A 17411-nucleotide genomic window follows, 5' to 3' on the forward strand; every position below is an offset into this window, starting at 1 on the left:
AATATTGAAGTGTTCCTGAAGAGGACGAAGGAAGGACGGTCAATCATCAACAGGCACTGGCCTAAAGTTCCAAAGACCTTCAAGATGAATGAAGGCTCAATATTCGCCTTCCGCTTCAGCAGTTTTCTAGATCGGACGCATCTGTCTATATACCGTCTATGATGCTAATTTCGAAAGGTTCTAGATGTTGCATGTGAAACTTTGTGCTGGTGCAATTGTGTAATGGGGTAGCTATGTGCTGAAGCTATATCATGTTGTACTCTGATGTATATCAATTATGAAATTCTGCTTCCTTAATATGGAAATGAAATATATTATGTGTTTAATATCAATGTCAATTAGATTAATAAATGGATTATTAATAATAGTGAAATTAGCCTACTAATGGCGAATTAGCCTGCTAATTGGATTTTTCTATTGCCAACGATTATTGAAAAAATACCGTGGGCGATGACCTCAGGCAACGCACACAGTTTCTAGGAATAAACCGTGTTGGATCAATGAACAATCAAACACGACTTTCTCTTCAAAACTGTTTGCGTTAGGCCACCTTGCGCAAACGTTTACCACATAAAACCTGTGTGTGATGGACAGCCTTTGCCACACAAATTCTTCTACGGACTGTGTGTGATGCATTCAATAATGCAAATGATAAAATTGTTAATATCATGTGCAATGGCAACGCTATCACAAACGATTTAACGGGAAATATTGTGTGTGATGTACCTATGAACGGAAACTTTTTCCTTGGAGCGACTGTGTGGGATGTACATACGAACAGAAACGTTTAGCGGGGAATCTCTGTGTGGGATGTACTTGCGACCGAAAACAATTTCGCCTGTATAATTGTATTTCTTAGCTCTACTGTACGTATTTCCGTATTTGAGCACTCGCGTGTCGCATACAAACTCATTTTGCCGAGCGTGTGTGCCAAGAGGGCCATATCCCCGACGGTTTCTGGGTCGTGTGGGAAGGACCCCCTATCGACGTCACTCACTAGGCGACGGTTCCAAATGCCGTCGCCCAAAGGGGTTAAACACCGCTTGTATAGCACCGACGCGTACTAGTGTGTATATATGGAGGTAGAGGGGGGAATTCCATGGCCCTTTGAGGAGGGGTCCGAAACGAACCCTAACTCGTGTTTCTCACACATACTAACTCTAAAAACAACCTATATTCAAGTATTTCAAAATTGCATGGGCCTGGCCCAATAATAAGGTGACGCAGCACCTAGAATAGCCTCTGTACGAAATTTATGTAGCAGCATCTTGCATATTTCGTCCAAGGCTTCATGCACTCATTATGGTGGCTTCAAAGTCCTGGAATAATCACTTGTAACTCTGTTCTTGTTCCCCTTGCGCATACCATCATCTCCATGCTTGAACTTGCTCCAAGGTTCATCTTTCTTGTCCAAGCTAGGCCCATCATTTGTAAGCAAAACAAATGTATCGAATTTAGGCAACATCATATTCTCTTGAACATTAGAATTGTTGCCAAGAAACGGAAGTACCTAGTAATTCAATTGGCGTGCGCGAGCTCTAGTAATTGATCCAGTATGTATAGCAGCAGGGGCTCTGGGTGTAACAATGATATTTATATCCTCATCATCCTCCCCTTCTTGAAATGAAGTCGTCCTCAACGGAAGCTCATCTTCCTCACCCAAATAAGGCTTCAAATCTGCAATGTTAAAAGTGGAACTAACCCCAAAATCAGCATGCAGCTCAAGTTTATATGCATTATCATTTATTTTCTCTAACACCTTAAAAGGACCATCAACACATGGCGTTAGCTTTGATTTGCACAAATTAGGAAATCTGTCCTTACCCAAATGTAACCAAACAAGATCTCTAGGTGCAAACACAACATGTTTTCTACATTTATCTCCAACAAGTTTATATTTAGCATTCATACGCTCGATATTTTCCTAAGTTAACTCATGCATTTTTAAGATCAATTCAGCACGTTGTTTAGCATCAAAATTAACCTTCTCCGAAGATGGAAGAGGCAACAAATCAATAGGTGCACGAGGTAGGAAACCATACACGATTTCAAAAGGGCACATCTTAGTAGTAGAATGCAACGAATGATTATAAGCAAATTCAATATGAGGCAAGCATTCTTCCCACATTTTCTTGTTATTGTTCAAAACAGTCCTAAGCATAGTAGAAAATGTGTTATTTACTACTCCAGTTTGTCCATCAGTTTGGGGGTGACAAGTAGTAGTAAAAAGCAGTTTAGTCCCCCAACTTAGCCCATAAACATCTCCAAAAGTGGCTAAGAAATTTAGTATCATGATCTAAAATAATAGTATTCAGCAAACCATGCAAGCAAATAATTTCATGAAAGAATAAATCAGCAACGTTAGTAGCATCATCGCTTTTATGACATGGTATGAAGTGTGCCATTTTCGAAAATCTATCCATGACAAAAAATATGCTATCCCTCCCCTGCTTTGTTCGAGGCAATCCTAAAACAAAATTCATAGATATATCCTCCAAAGGAACACTAGGTACAGGAAAAGGCATATATAAACCATGAAGATTGACTCGTGACTTAGCTTTTTGACATGTAGTGCAGTGAGCAACAAAATGCTCAACATCCCGTCTCATCTTTGGCCACAAGAAATGTGTAGCAAGTATACCCTCTTTTTCTTCATGCCAAAATGTCCCATAATCCTCCTCCATGCGCCTCCTACAACAAAAGTCGAATGGAGCTAGCTAGAATGCATAGCTTGTTAGCACGAAATACAAATCCATCATTAACGACGAACTTGTTCCATGTTCTCCCTTCTTTACAATTCTGCAATACATCTTTAAATTCAGCATCATGCACATATTGATCTTTGATGGTATCCAAACCAGATATTTTAAAGTCAAGTTGTGAAAGCATAGTATAACGACAAGACAATGCATCAGCAATAACATTTTCTTTACCCTTCTTGTGTTAAATGACATAAGGGAAAGTCTTACTGAATTCAACACATTTAGCATGTATACGGTTCTGTTTTGCTTGACTCTTAATGTGTTTCAAAGATTCATGATCACAATGTATAACAAATTCTTTGGGCCATAAATAATGGTGCCATGTTTCTAAGGTCTGAACAAGAGCATATAATTCTTTATCATAAGTAGAATAGTCCAGACAATGCCCACTCAATTTTTCAGAAAAGTATGCACCAGGTTTGCCATCTTGTAATAACACACCTCATAATACAATTCCACTAGCATCACATTCAAGATCAAAAGTCTTATTAAAACTGGGAAGTCAGAGTAAATGAGCATGTGTCAACTTATCTTTCAATACCATGAAGGCTTCTTCCTGTGCAGTACCCCAAACAAAAGGCACATCCTTCTTTGTAAGCACATTGAGTGGTGCGGCAATGGTGCTGAAATCTCTCACAAAACGCCTATAGAATCCAGCGAGGCCAAGAAAACTCCTCACTCGTGTGACCGTTTTGGGCTGCGACCAACTCTCAATAGCTTAAATCTTGGCTTTATCAACTTCAATTCCTTGTAGAGTAACAACATAGCCAAGAAAAGATACTCGGCCGGTGCGAAAGGTGCACTTCCCAAGATTACCAAACAAACATGCATCACGTAGAGCAATAAAAACAACATGTGTGTGTTCCCAATGTTCCTATAAATATCTACTATAAATCAGTATATCATCAAAATAGACTACCACAAATCGTCCAATGAAAGCACGTAAAACTTTGTTCATTAATCTCATGAAAGTACTAGATGCATTAGTTAACCCAAAAGGCATGACCAACCACTCATATAATCCAAACATAGTTTTAAATGTTGTTTTCCATTCATCTCCCAATTTCATACGAATTTTGTGGTATCCACTACGCAAATCAACTTTGGAGAATATTGTAGAACCACTCAATTCATTAAGCATATCATCTAGCCTAGGAATAGGATGACGATAATGAATAGTAATATTATTAATACCTCTACAATCAAAATTCATACGCGACGTGCCAACCTTTTTTGGCACCAGTATAATAGGAACATGTTGGTGCAACAAACCTTGGGTCCATGCCCTGACTATGCCCAGGCACGGGAACAAGGTTACAACACCAAGGACAGGCCAATTACAAGAAATCAGGATTCATAGAAGGCCAACAGGAAGATCAAGAGGACCAAGACCAAGCCAGAGAAGCAAGAAACCACCAAGAGAAAAGCCTCCCTTGCCGGGCAGGCGAGCTCGGGAAGGTCGGGTTTATCCCCGGAAGAAGACCTCCAAGACGCCCCGGCAAGGCCTGCCAGGCTCACGGAGATGCAGCCACCTCACTAACGCACTCCACCATGATGCACGTTGTCTATCCGTGCAGTGTCAAGCCGCAAAGTGACTAAGTGACAGCCATTTCCCACATGGTGGCCTCTTTCTATAGAAGATTGATGTCTACTACACAACCTTCTTCTTGTAGATGTTGTTGGAACTCCAAGTGCAGAGGTTTGTAGGACAATAGGAAATTTCCCTCAAGTGAATGACCTAAGGTTTATCAATCTATGGGAGGCGTAGGATGAAGCTGGTCTCTCTCAAACAAACCTGCAACCAAATAACAAAGAGTCTCTTGTCTCCCCAACACACCCAATACAATGGTAAATTGTATAGGCGCACTAGTTCAGCGAATAGATGGTGATACAAGTGCAATATGGATGGTAGATAAAGGTTTTTGTAATCTCAAAATATAAAAACAACAATGTAGCAAGGGGTAAAAGTGAGCATAAACGGTATTGCAATGCTAGGAAACAAGACCTAGGGTTCATACTTTCACCAGTGCAAGTTCTCTCAACAATAATAACATAGTTGGATCATATAACAATCCCTCAACATGCAACAACCACTACAAAAAAATACACTTCCGTGATGATACGTGTTTGTCACAATAGGTCACGTTTTCTGTCATGCATGTACATCCATGACGATTTTATGACAGAATCAAGATAGTCATACATGTGCCATCGTAGAAGTGTTCCATGACATTACCAAAATTATCATCACGGATGTGTCGACTTCCATGACGATAAATCGTGTGTCATAGAAGTGCTTTCGTCAAGACTAACCGACATGTGGCATCCACCGTAACGGCTTGTCGTTAAGCTATCGGGTCCGGTTTTGCATCCGATAACACGTTAACAGCCTGGGCCAATGGTGATTTTCCACGTGTAAAATTCTCATTGGCCGGAGGAAACACGTGTCTGCTCCTCGGTGGGCCAGATGTCACCCGTCCATTGGAGGAGACATGCCTATGATACGTCGACACGTGGCAGGGCCCAACAGAGGCCCATATAGGTTAAATGGGCCGGCCCAACTAAAGGCCCACAAGATTTTGCGGACCATAATGGGACGGCTCAGCTAAAGGCTCACAAGATTTTGCGGACCATAATGGTCGGCCCAGCTAAAGGCCCACAAGATTTTGTGGACCATAATGGACCGGCCCAACTAAAGGCCCATGAGATTTTGCTTACCATAATGGGCCAGCACAGCTAAAGGCCTAGAAGATTTTGAGGACACTAGTGGGCCGGCCCATTCACAAGCTGCCATGTTTTGGGCCAAATGTCGGCCCATATGTGATCGGGTCCATTAACAGCCTGCCACGTTCTGGGCCTAATAAAGGCCCATATGAGATCCGGCCCGTTAAAAGCCTGCCACGTTCTGGGCCAAATTATGGCCCAGATAAGATCCAACCCTTTAAGAGGCTTTGGGCCAAATTGCGGCCTATATCAGATCCGGCCCGTCAACTGGACGCTATACTTTTGGGCCCACTTGCTAAAGGCCCATTTAGTAATTAGGCCTGATATTAGTTTCGTCCTGTTCAAGGCCCATTTAACATTTCGTCCCTATATTTATTTCGGCCTGTTAAAAGCCCGTCATATAGTTGGGCCTAACTACGGCCCGATATGCATCTGGCCTGCTCACAGCCGATAATCTGATTGGTCCAAACAAGGACCGAGACAATTTTGGCCTATTAACAACCCGTGATGTGATTGGCACAATCATGGGCCGGGGTCTATTTCGGCCTGCTGCCGGCCCATGAGCTCTTCGACACATTTCAGGCCCAACCCACTTTTCAGCCTCCTAAAAGCCCATTGAGTTTTCTTGCGAAAAATAGGGCCAGCGATTCACTCGGCCTATAAAAGGCCTGAATGTACTTGTGGGACAATTTATATTTCGGCCTGTTAACAGACCAAGATGACTGGGCCCATGATGCGGACCATACATAGTGATTTGCATGACGGCCTCATTATGTACCGTAATTTTACGGTTTGGCCAGTTTACTGCGAACACAGGATATATATACAGTAAAATAACTACAACATCATGAATAAGAAAAAAACCTAGACTATACAATAAAGAAATTACGACATATTACATCCACTGGGCATCAAAGTTTGCCACTATGATAATAAAGCACAAGCAGACAGCAGATTACATACACTGGGCATCAAAGATCGCCACCAGTGTAAATAAACAGGCCGACAAAATAATATACAAAACTGTCAGCACTTCAATAGAGTTCAAGAAAGGTTAGCCCTACTTGGGAGCTGCAGCGCAAGCAGCTGAGCAAGCTGATGAGACTGCGCTTGTTTGACACTTATATCCTCCTCACTCTGAAAGATAAACAAGCAGACAGATGACAGGTTTTGCACATATAAGTATGAGTGCTGACAATTCTACACATTTCTTACCGACGAATAAAGTGACACAGTTTAAAATAGCATTAACACAATATGGTATTGTTCAGGTCAAGACATGGTAGGAAATGACACTGTGAAGGAGTTGGCAGCTTCACGACACCACTGGATTACTTATCAAGAACTCATAAGTATCAATGGTTAGTGTGCTGTCAATTTATCCCATTTCAGATTGGCAAATAAAGAGACGGTATAAATAATAGTAGAATGATATGACATTGTTCATAGTTAAGACATTGCAGAATATAACATTGTGTTGTAGTGGGTAGGTTCATGACACCACTGGATTACAGATCAAGAACAGAAGCATACATGTAGTGCAAAAGAAGATCACTTGCTCTGTATAGTTTAATTTACATGGTATGAAGAAGGAACTTGGTTGTACAATTGAAAACTTAAATTGAGAAGGACAAACTTTTGTTTATGAACTACATAATAAACTTTAAACATGCAATTTGATGCAAACACCAAAAATAAACAGCTATTGCAGTCATGCCTAACCAAAAATACACATCAAAGTTTGAAGGCTTGAGAATGACAAACTTACATTATTGGTGAAGACACGCTCTATAAAGCCCTTATCCATGCTGATGGGGGGCAATTCAAGAAGTTTACCACATAATCTTCTTCATAAGCATTGCCTTTATTCTACATTTTGTTAAGAGTAAATACAGATGTGATAATATAAGAAAAATGGAGAATATTTAAGATAAGATGAACAGTGATGCTACATAACCAAGTAGCTATAAATGTAAGTATAGCGATACAGGCAAAAGGTACAACCAAGAGTAATCCAGTGTGAAACTTCTTCAGTACCATCTGTGTTATCCAACCTTATGGTAAGAGTAAATATAGATCTGATGTGTAGAAAATGGAGAGCAAAGGAAAATAAGCTGCAGAGTGATGGTACATTTACAACTAGCTGTCAATATAAGTACACTAATAAAGGACAGCAGGTACTTACAAGAACAGTGCAGAGCTAAAAAATTTCATTGGTATTGGATATATTCTACACTAATGTAACCATTCATACAGATCAGATAATTTGGAGCGAACAATTGATAAGAAAGTTGTCACATAATGAACCAGGTATGTATGCAAGTGCAGTGATACAGGACAACAGGTACTAACAAGAGAAAAGCAGCGGGCAGCATATTTGCGATATCATGTCGTCCTTTTCAAACCGGAATTCTTCTTCGAGAAAATTTCCTGCAAAAAAGATCTGTAAGGCACATGCAGAAAAGTAGAAGTTCAAATTGTCATGTGATATCATAGACAGTACCTCATCCTGGGAACGAGACCAATGCATAACAAGGTTTTTCCATTCAATGTCTTCTAAATTTAGCACAGGAGACTTCATCAGAAATTTGTTTATAGACTTGCCATCAAAGTGTGATTTCCTCAGGTAACATCGATACTGCTGCAATGCTTCCTTGAAAAGGGCAAGCAAACACTGCTCGTCATGACTATCCAGATTGACCCTCACCTACTTACAATAATGTAATGTAAATCATTGATGTGTTCAATCAGCAGAATAATCTTCCCATGATGGGAATATATGCACGTAGTCCCTAATAGCACTTACACATATGTGGGATAGGAGGATGTGAAAATGGTGTTTGTCTTCACTATAATCTTCCCATGATGGGAATATATGCACGTAGTCCCTAACAGCATTGAAAGGATTGTCTTTTAAACAAGGAATAACTGGAATAGGGTTTGAATCTATAGGAATTGGCCGTCTCTGCAGTTGGGATAGGTCTTCGGCCGGTGGACATGTTGTACTTTTTGCTAGAGTGGGACTTTTCTGTGGTACGGCTGGTGCTATGGCAACTGAAATCGGCATAACTTTTGCTAGAGTGCAGGTGCCGTGTGGTGGGGCTAGTGGTGTGGCCAGTGAAGTATGGGTACAGTCTACTGGAGTCGGTCCTACGTTTTGTGTCACTGGTTGTAGTGCCAATATAAGTGGGGTGTTGTCTGATTTCTCTGGCACCACCACATTTTTCAAGGACTTTGTTGGTGCTCCTTCAGGTTCAGCAATCACCCTCTTCCTTTCTGATGTTTGATGCACAAGAAGAACATTTCAGTGGAAAAACATGGTATGATGACAGATGGAATATGTATTGATAATGGATGGGCATGGCATCTTGACATATATGATGAGTAAACTAAGAAAATGGCGGTGTTACAAAGTATAAGAAATGCAAGACAACTTATGCAAGATACGCGCAATCAATAAAACCTTGCCAAATTAGAACAGGCACCTTGATGGGTGAATAGGACAGGCCATCTGCCTTTGACTCCTTGAGGTCAGAATAGTCATTAGGATCATATTCTGAACAAGAATCTACAGGTGGGGAGCGTATGAGTTTCATTGCATCCAGAACGACACTCAATGCCTTGGTGCCAATTTTGTAAGTCATTGCAGTGTTCCACAATATTCTTCTGATGCGCGGATTCTGATATTCACTGTGATTACTTATAATATCTGAGAAGCATGAAAACATAAATAGTAGTGAGATTATCTTTGTAATGCAGAGGATATTCTAATATAGAGGCGCCCCGTAAACCCTTGTGTGCTATCACTGCATTCTGATGAGAGAGCCCATGTGTGCTGTAATATGGTGCATGCATTAATATAATCTGGCACAAGTACACAAAAAAAAGGCTCCAGAAGTAAGGATAGTTGGCAGATGATAGGTTCATAATATACTGTATAGAGAGTTTATTGCCAAACCGTGATAACAAGAGCACACAACAACTAGGCAGGTCGTAGTTTACATAAAAGGGGTACACCATAACCAGGATATATAAATCAGGAAAGTGGAACTGGCTGGAAATTACGGTGTTGTATTACCGCTACTAATTGAAAGCCTATCGATCATGTACAGGCCAGCTCTATCAGCTGTTCACTGCAGATGTCCCTGCTCCCCTTCCTGAAAAGGAACATACTGTACGTACTAAATACAGAATAACAAAAGAGTAACATGTTAAAGAACAGAAGAGGAAGCATATTCTTGAAGTTCCGCTTCATTGCATACGGTGTTGGTTGCCCACTCATAATGAATCACACTGCCCAAAGAAATGCAATTCCATGCTGTCTCTCTATATGTGGCCACATGCATTTGGAAAATCAAATGGGAGCATTACCTGACCAATTAAATGTTTGTATGTTAACTAATATCAGTATCATATCACAATTCATATTTGAAGACGTAAGCTTTGGACTTATGATTGGTGTGTTGTTTAGCTTCAAGAGTGGACTGCTGCTAGTGCGACAGAAAGCAGCTACGCAGATCATAGTGTAGATATAATGGGAAAACCGTAAGCATCACAAGTAAAACCAGCAAAGCGGAACTTGCTAGAATATATGTGCTAGTATTGCCGGTATGGCTAGAAAGGCTTTGGATACCAGCTCTCTTCAACTGAAGGTGTAGTACTGTTAATATCCGTGTAACTCTCAAAGGCGACATAGCTCCCCGCATTTCCTTGCTAATCTTATAGGATTCAAGTGGGTAGGCCACTACAATTCCTATTCCTATGTTTACAAAATCCTACGAATCAAAGAGGCCCGAAGAATTCAAAGTGTCCATCACAACCGACCGTATAGACCTCTACACTGCAAATGTCCCTACTCATCTTCACTACAATGAACATACTGTACAACTATCATACTCCCTCCGTTCCAAAATATAAGTCTTTGTAGAGATTTCCACTATGGATCACATACAGATGTATACAGATACATTTTAGAGTGTAGATTCACCCATTTTGCTCCATATGTAGTCCATGGTGGAATCTATACAAAGACTTGTATTTAGGAATGGAGAGAGTACTTATTAAAGAAGAATGGAAGAGGAACATGCTAAAGAAGAGCAAGCAGATTTTGGATAATAAAATGTTCGTTGTGCAGTGCCCACACATGATGAACCAGAGCGCATTAAGAATGCAACTCCCTGCTGTCTCTCTATATGTGGTGCACGTGCTTTTCGAAAGTAAAGTAGTAACATTAGCTGACCAATTAAACGTTATTTGTTTTAGTAATATCAACATCATATCAGATTCGTATTTGAGCAACAAGTTTGGGATTATGAGTGGCACGTTGTTTAGCTTGATGGATTCAGGAGCAGTGCTAAGTAGGTACGATGATGATACTGAATATAAATGCATGTCTGCATGCAAGTCGCGTGACATTTGTCATTTGGGTCAGTCGACCATTTCAGGCGGTTGGATGAAGATCCTACGTCTCCTAACCCTTCTTCTTCCTCGTTTCTGATTCTTCCCATACAGAACACCGCACGGGCCACCGGCCGAACCACCGGCCCCCACTGCCTGTGTTCATCCGCCACCCCCACCCCCACCCCGCCCCACCCGCGTCGAGTTTTCTCCATTCGGCGAGGTCCCACCAGCGCCCCCCCACAACCACCGTCCCCACCCGAGCCCCTTCCTTCGCACCGGCGAACTCCGGCGAGCTCTCAAAAATCGAATGACCCAGTTTTGAAATTTAGCCTACTGTCATTTAACTAGTGTGGAATATAAAAGGGGAAAACCATAAGCATTGTGAGTATAGTGTTGAGGATGCCATGGCGGATCTGAAGGTGCAAACCGGACAAAGGCAACTTCACAACCAGTGTTTGCTTTGAACTAACAAGTAAGTGATGGATAAGAAATCAGAGTAAAGCAGTGGCGATCTATTTTCTTGCTGCAATATATAAGTTGAGCAGATATGAAAGAGTATCGCCTCTGGTGCGGCGCCGAGTATTCATCTGCTGAGAATTTGACGGTGCTGCGGTAGCGATGGCTGTCAGCAACGTGGAAGCAGATCTAGGAGGGTAGGTGGTGGCGGCGGGGCGCGGTGGACGAGCTTGTCGTGGGAGTAGCGCCGGCAAGGTGGACCATGGCGGGGATGAAGCGGGAGGACGGGATGCAAGGATCCCGGTCCGAAGCCGTGGATGAGAGAGGTCGATCTCTTGTAATGGCTGACGACGTCGGGGTATCAACTCTGGCATGGTGGAGGAGGACAACGGTGGATGGGGTGGCGGGCGGAGGAGGCTGGGGTGGAGAGGGTGTTTTGGCGCCTACGGAGTACGAATGGGGAAATGGAGGGAGAGAGGAAGGGGGAACCATCTCTTCAGGGCGGGCTTGTCTCAAATGCGAGGAAATTTACAAACTTAGTACCCGTTTAAAATTTCCTACATCACAGCAATATTAGTCGGTTGGGGATAGGACGGTAATCTCGCATACACCGAATATTTGCCGACGAGAGTTTGGTTTTGGCGCCCACCGTGTATGAATCGAGGAGGGAGTCGATTTCGGCCGAGGTGACACTGTGTTTTGACGACCACCGTGTATGAATCCGGGTGAGAGGCGGTTATGTCACGTTTGAGTGAAATTACAAACCTACCCCTATCAAAACCTATAGAAATCGAGCCGATAGGCTTTGCATGGCAGGGATAGGTAGTAATTTCCATCTCGCAAATTTTGGTTTCGAGCGGTTACTATGACTTTCCCCACTTCGTTCAAATTTTTGTAGAGCAAGAGTGCACGTTTACCGTGCCAACTCAATTCGAATCTAGTTTGTATTCTATTTTTGTTCGGGCAGGATCCATTTTTGATTGGAATAAAATTCTATATACATCATTATATATATATATACTTTCAAAAGCATAGCGAATTCTGCTCCATTATATTTATAATATGATTTACAAATACAATGATCTCAAAATCATAAGGTTGAATTCAATAAATTTAAACCAAATTATCTTCTACTAAAATGTATGGGTCAGTAATATCTACGTATTAAATAACATAGATGCGCGTGAATTCGTATGAGTATGCATGTTTGATAGATCAATTTTGGTTTGAGTATGAATTACATGTATCATCATCTCAAATTCAAATATTTGAATCCCTTTTATGTTGACTCCTTTCACGCCCATCTCTCTTGCATGCATGCTCCTTCATGTAGCTATCACTCTCTTTTCTCCAGCTCACCCGCCACTACAAAAAAATACACTTCCGTGATGATACATGTTTGTCACAGTAGGTCGCTTTTTTGTCATGCATGTACATCCATGACAAATTTATGACAGAATCAAGATAGTCATACCTGTGTTGTCGTATAAGTGTTCCATGACATTACCAAAATTATCATCGCGGAAGTGTCCACTTCCATGACGATAAATCGCGCGTCACAGAAGTGCTTTCGTCAAGGGTGACCGACACGTGGCATCCACCGTAACGGAATGCCGTTAAGCTATCGGGTCAGGTTTTGGATCCGATAACCCGTTAACAGCCCCGACCAATGGGGATTTTCCATGTGTAAAATCATCATTGGCTGGAGGAAACACATGTCGACTCATCGTTGGGACAGATGTCAACCACTCATTGGATGGAAGGCGCCTATGATACATCGACACGTGGCACGGCCCAACAAAGGCCCATTCCTGTGAAAAGGCCGGCCCGTTTGACTTGGTCAAAAGCTGGCAGGCCGGCCCATGGAAAGCCTGTTAATGGGATGTTCGAATATAGCCCATTTACAGCCCGCTAACCCAAGGCCCGTTACGCCCTATCCGAATTAGGCCCAGTAGCGTCATCTGGGCCATCCAATATGATTCCAGTCCGTTTTCACTTCTGGCCCATGTATGCCCCATGACGTCTTTCGGCCCATATGAGGCCCTAAGTAACTCTTGGCCTACTAACGGCCCGTGGTGAAACTGGCCCGTAATGAACAGTGTATCACTTTACACCCATTAACGGCCCGTGGTGAAACTGGCACGTAATGAACAGTGTATCACTTTATACCCATCAACGGCCTGTTATTCCGTTGGGTCGTTTCCAGCCCATGTTATCTTTCAGCCTTCTCAGAGCTCATTTATTCTTGGGCTCATTTCCAGCATTCATTTACTTACGGCCTGTTACTGTCATTTTCTACTTGTGGGCCAAATTCAGCCCGTGGTTACAGTTGGCCCGTTTGTGGTCCGTTAATACGTTGGGCCGTTTTCATAGCGCCATCAAATACGACCTATTAACGATGGCCCGTTATGGTCGGCCCATGAACGGACGATTCCAACTCTAGCCCGTTTACGGCCATAATGCAGCCTGTTATTGGCCCATGTTTGGCCATCGATCATAATGCCCATATAAGGCCCATTGATGATACGACCCGTAGAAGGCCCACTGTTTCTACGGCCCGTAGAAGGCCCACTATTTCTATGGCCCGTAGGAGGCCCAGTGTCACTACAGTAAATATTAGCCCATGGTTATTGCGGCCTAGTTTTAAAAAATAGGTTATTGCAGCCACTAGCAAACCGCGGAAAAAGAACTGCAATGACTAGAAGCAAACAAATAAACAAGACAACAAGGAAATAAATAAGCAAGCAACTTACACTAGGCTATCACGGCTATCACACATATTACATCCACTGGGCATCAAAGTTCACCACCAATGCAAATAAACGCGCCGACAAAAGAATATACAAAACTGAGAGCACTTCAGAAGGCACTAGGCATGGCCAGGTCGCCCCCCCAAACAGTTGAAGAAGCTGAGTAGACATCAGTTGTGTCAATGATAGATGCATCAACACTAGATTTAAGGCATAATGGTGCGCACGGCAGTCCTCTGACATCTTCATTGCATCTTTGACTTCAAGTCGGAGCTGAGCTGAAGCAAGCCTTTCCGCTTTAAGTCGAGGTTGAAGAAGTCGAACTGATTGAGGCAACGACTGCACAGAGGTTGTCTCACACCTGCTGGTGAGTAGCTTCAACTCACTGTCTTCATCAAGACATGACCTTGGGGTCATCTCGCTGTCCTCAAGATGGTTTGGCTCACTATCTTCCCTAAAGTTCTGCCTGGCGTAAGAGATACGAGTCTGAAAGAGAAACAAGGAGACACGTAACAGGTTTCACAATTATATAAGCAAATAAATGGATCTGTTCTGCATAAGGAACATGTTTTTACAACTACAATTTGAAACTGGTAGTTGTTGCAAACATACAATCAGATGTAAATAGCAAAGCAAACAATAGTGGAGGAAATGATGCATATCCAAATATATACTAGAGCAAAGTTTGAAGGCTTGAGAAGGATGAACTTACATTACATGTTAACACGGGCTGGACAAAGCCCTTCTCCATGTTGATGGAAGGATAATTCAATAAATTCCCCAAAGAAAATTCTTTATAAGCGTTGCCATTATTCTACATTTTGCAAAGAGTAAATATAGATCAAATAATATTGGAAGAAACAGAGGATAATGAAGCTCAGGTGCAGACTGATGATACATAATCAAATAGCAATTAACTAAGTACAACATTACAAGGCAAAAGGGGGAGAGGTACTGACAAGAGCAATGCAGAGCCCATTATTGTTTTGCGATCGTATGATCCTTTGAGCAAGGAGATTCATATGAAATTAGTTTTCATACAAGAGAGAAGGTAAGGCACAAGTAGAAATTTAGGAGTTCAAATTTTGAATTGATATCATAGACAGTACCTGACGCTGGGCTCCCAGCAGTTCTAATAGGGGTTTGGCCACTGGAGTAGGGGTAAAGTGTGGTACAGTTGGGCCTGTGTTTTCTGTGGCTGCTGATCTATCTGATTTAACAGGTATCACTACCTTTTCCAAATACCTAGTTTGTACTCCTTGACGACCTGCACTCACCCTCTTCCTTTTGGACACCTATTACGAAAGAACAACATTTGACTGGAAAAACATAGTGTGACGACACATGGAATAGGTACAGAAAATGGATAGGTATGGCATATACTCATATATGATGCTTAAACTAAGCAGATGGTGTAACAAAGTAGAAGTAATGCAAGAGGTCAGAAGCAAAATATGTGCAACGAATACAACTTTGCAAAGTTAGAGCAAGCACCTTGATGGGTGAATAAGATAGGCCATCCTCCACCATGCCAAGTTTGTTAGGCAGTGGATCATTTCACAATATTCCTCTCGTGCAACCATTCTCATATTCATTTTGATAATGTTCAATATCTGACATGCATGAAAACATAAAAACAAGTGAGATTTTTTTTGTAATGCAGAAGTGATTCTAATCCAATACTGCCTCCCTATAAACCCCTTTGTGTTTTTTTTACTGTGGACTGTAGGGAAAAACCCCCACAGCAAATCAAAACTTTATTAAAAGGCAAGACAAGAACAAGTACAAGGGGGATTACAAGGGGTAATCAAGCTAAACTAAAAGGAGGAAAAACAACAAAAAGGATCAAGGTGGAAGAAAAGAGATCCATTTAAGGAGATCATCCTTAAAAGCAGGCTTAACCCTATAAACCCCTTTGTGTTATCTCTGCAATTCTTTTAAAAGATGCCATGCATGCTGTAATTTTTTGTGTGCATTAATATAATGTGACCTACTACTCAAAATATGAGAGCTCCAGAAGTGATGACACTTCGCAGATGATAGCTTCAACATATAGTAAAGAAGAACAAGTCGACCTGACCTGACAGATTCAAAATATACTAAGGGAGAACAACTCGACCTGACCAGTCGACCGCAAGAGAAGAGTATCATCTTAAAGAAGAGCAAAAGAGCAAGCAGATTGAAGATATTACAAGTCTTTTAATACAATGTTAGTTGGCCACCCATGATGAACCACAGCGCACAGAGAAATACTATTCTTTCTGGTCTCTCCATATGTGGCTCACATGCATTTCAAAACTAAAGTAGGAACATTTAGCTAACCAATTAAACATCTCTCAGTTTTACTAATATCAGCAATAATATCAGATATGAATTTGTACAACTAAGCTTGTTTAGCTCGATGGGTGGAGCAGTGCTATTATGACACGAACCACGTAGGCTGATTGTGGTCATCATAAAATGGGGAGAACATAAGCATGATGAGTACAGTGTTGACCGTGGCAGTGGGATGTCAGATCTGAAGCTACGAACCGCGCAAAGGGTAGTTAGCAACCGATGTTTGCTTTGAAATAACAACTAATATTTGGTATGGACAAGAAAGTACAGTCAACAAGTGACAAAGAAATGCAATTATGTTGTCTCTCTATATGTCGCGACATGCATTTGGAAACTCAAGTGGGACCTTTAGCTAACCGACTAAATGTGTCGGTTAACTAATATCAGTATCATATCACAATCATATTTGAACAACTAAGCTTTCAAATTCTGAGTGTTGTGTTGTTTAGCTTGAAGGGTGGAGTAATGCTAGTACGACAGAAAGCACCTACGCAGATCATAGTAGAGTAGATAAAAGGGGAAAACCCTAAGCATCAAGAGAAAATTCAGGAAAGTGGAACTAGCTGGACCAGTGGGTGGCGCACATGCTTTTCGAAACGAATATAGGAACATTAGGTGACCAATTAAACATTCTCCGTTTTAGTGATATGAGCATCATATCAGATTCGTATTTCAACACGTAAGCTTTGGGTTGAGGTCTTGAGGAGCAGTGCTAGCACGACACGAACCACCTACGATGATGGTAGTGAATATAAAGGGGTGAAACCATAAGATTTACGAGTATAGTGCCCGTGCCATGGCGGATCTGAAGGTGCAAACTGGACAAAGCTACTTCGCAACCAATGTTTGCTTTCAACTAGCCACTACGATTTGGTACGGACAAGAAAAGTACAGTAAACAAATTACGATCTATTTTCGGGTGAGATCAATAACTTAAGCACATATGGAAGAGTACCACCTCTCTTGCAACGCCGTGTAGGCC

Source organism: Triticum urartu, chromosome 3A (genome assembly GCF_056163025.1).
Source record: "Triticum urartu cultivar PI428250 chromosome 3A, HENAU_Tu73, whole genome shotgun sequence".
NCBI lineage: Eukaryota > Viridiplantae > Streptophyta > Magnoliopsida > Poales > Poaceae > Triticum > Triticum urartu.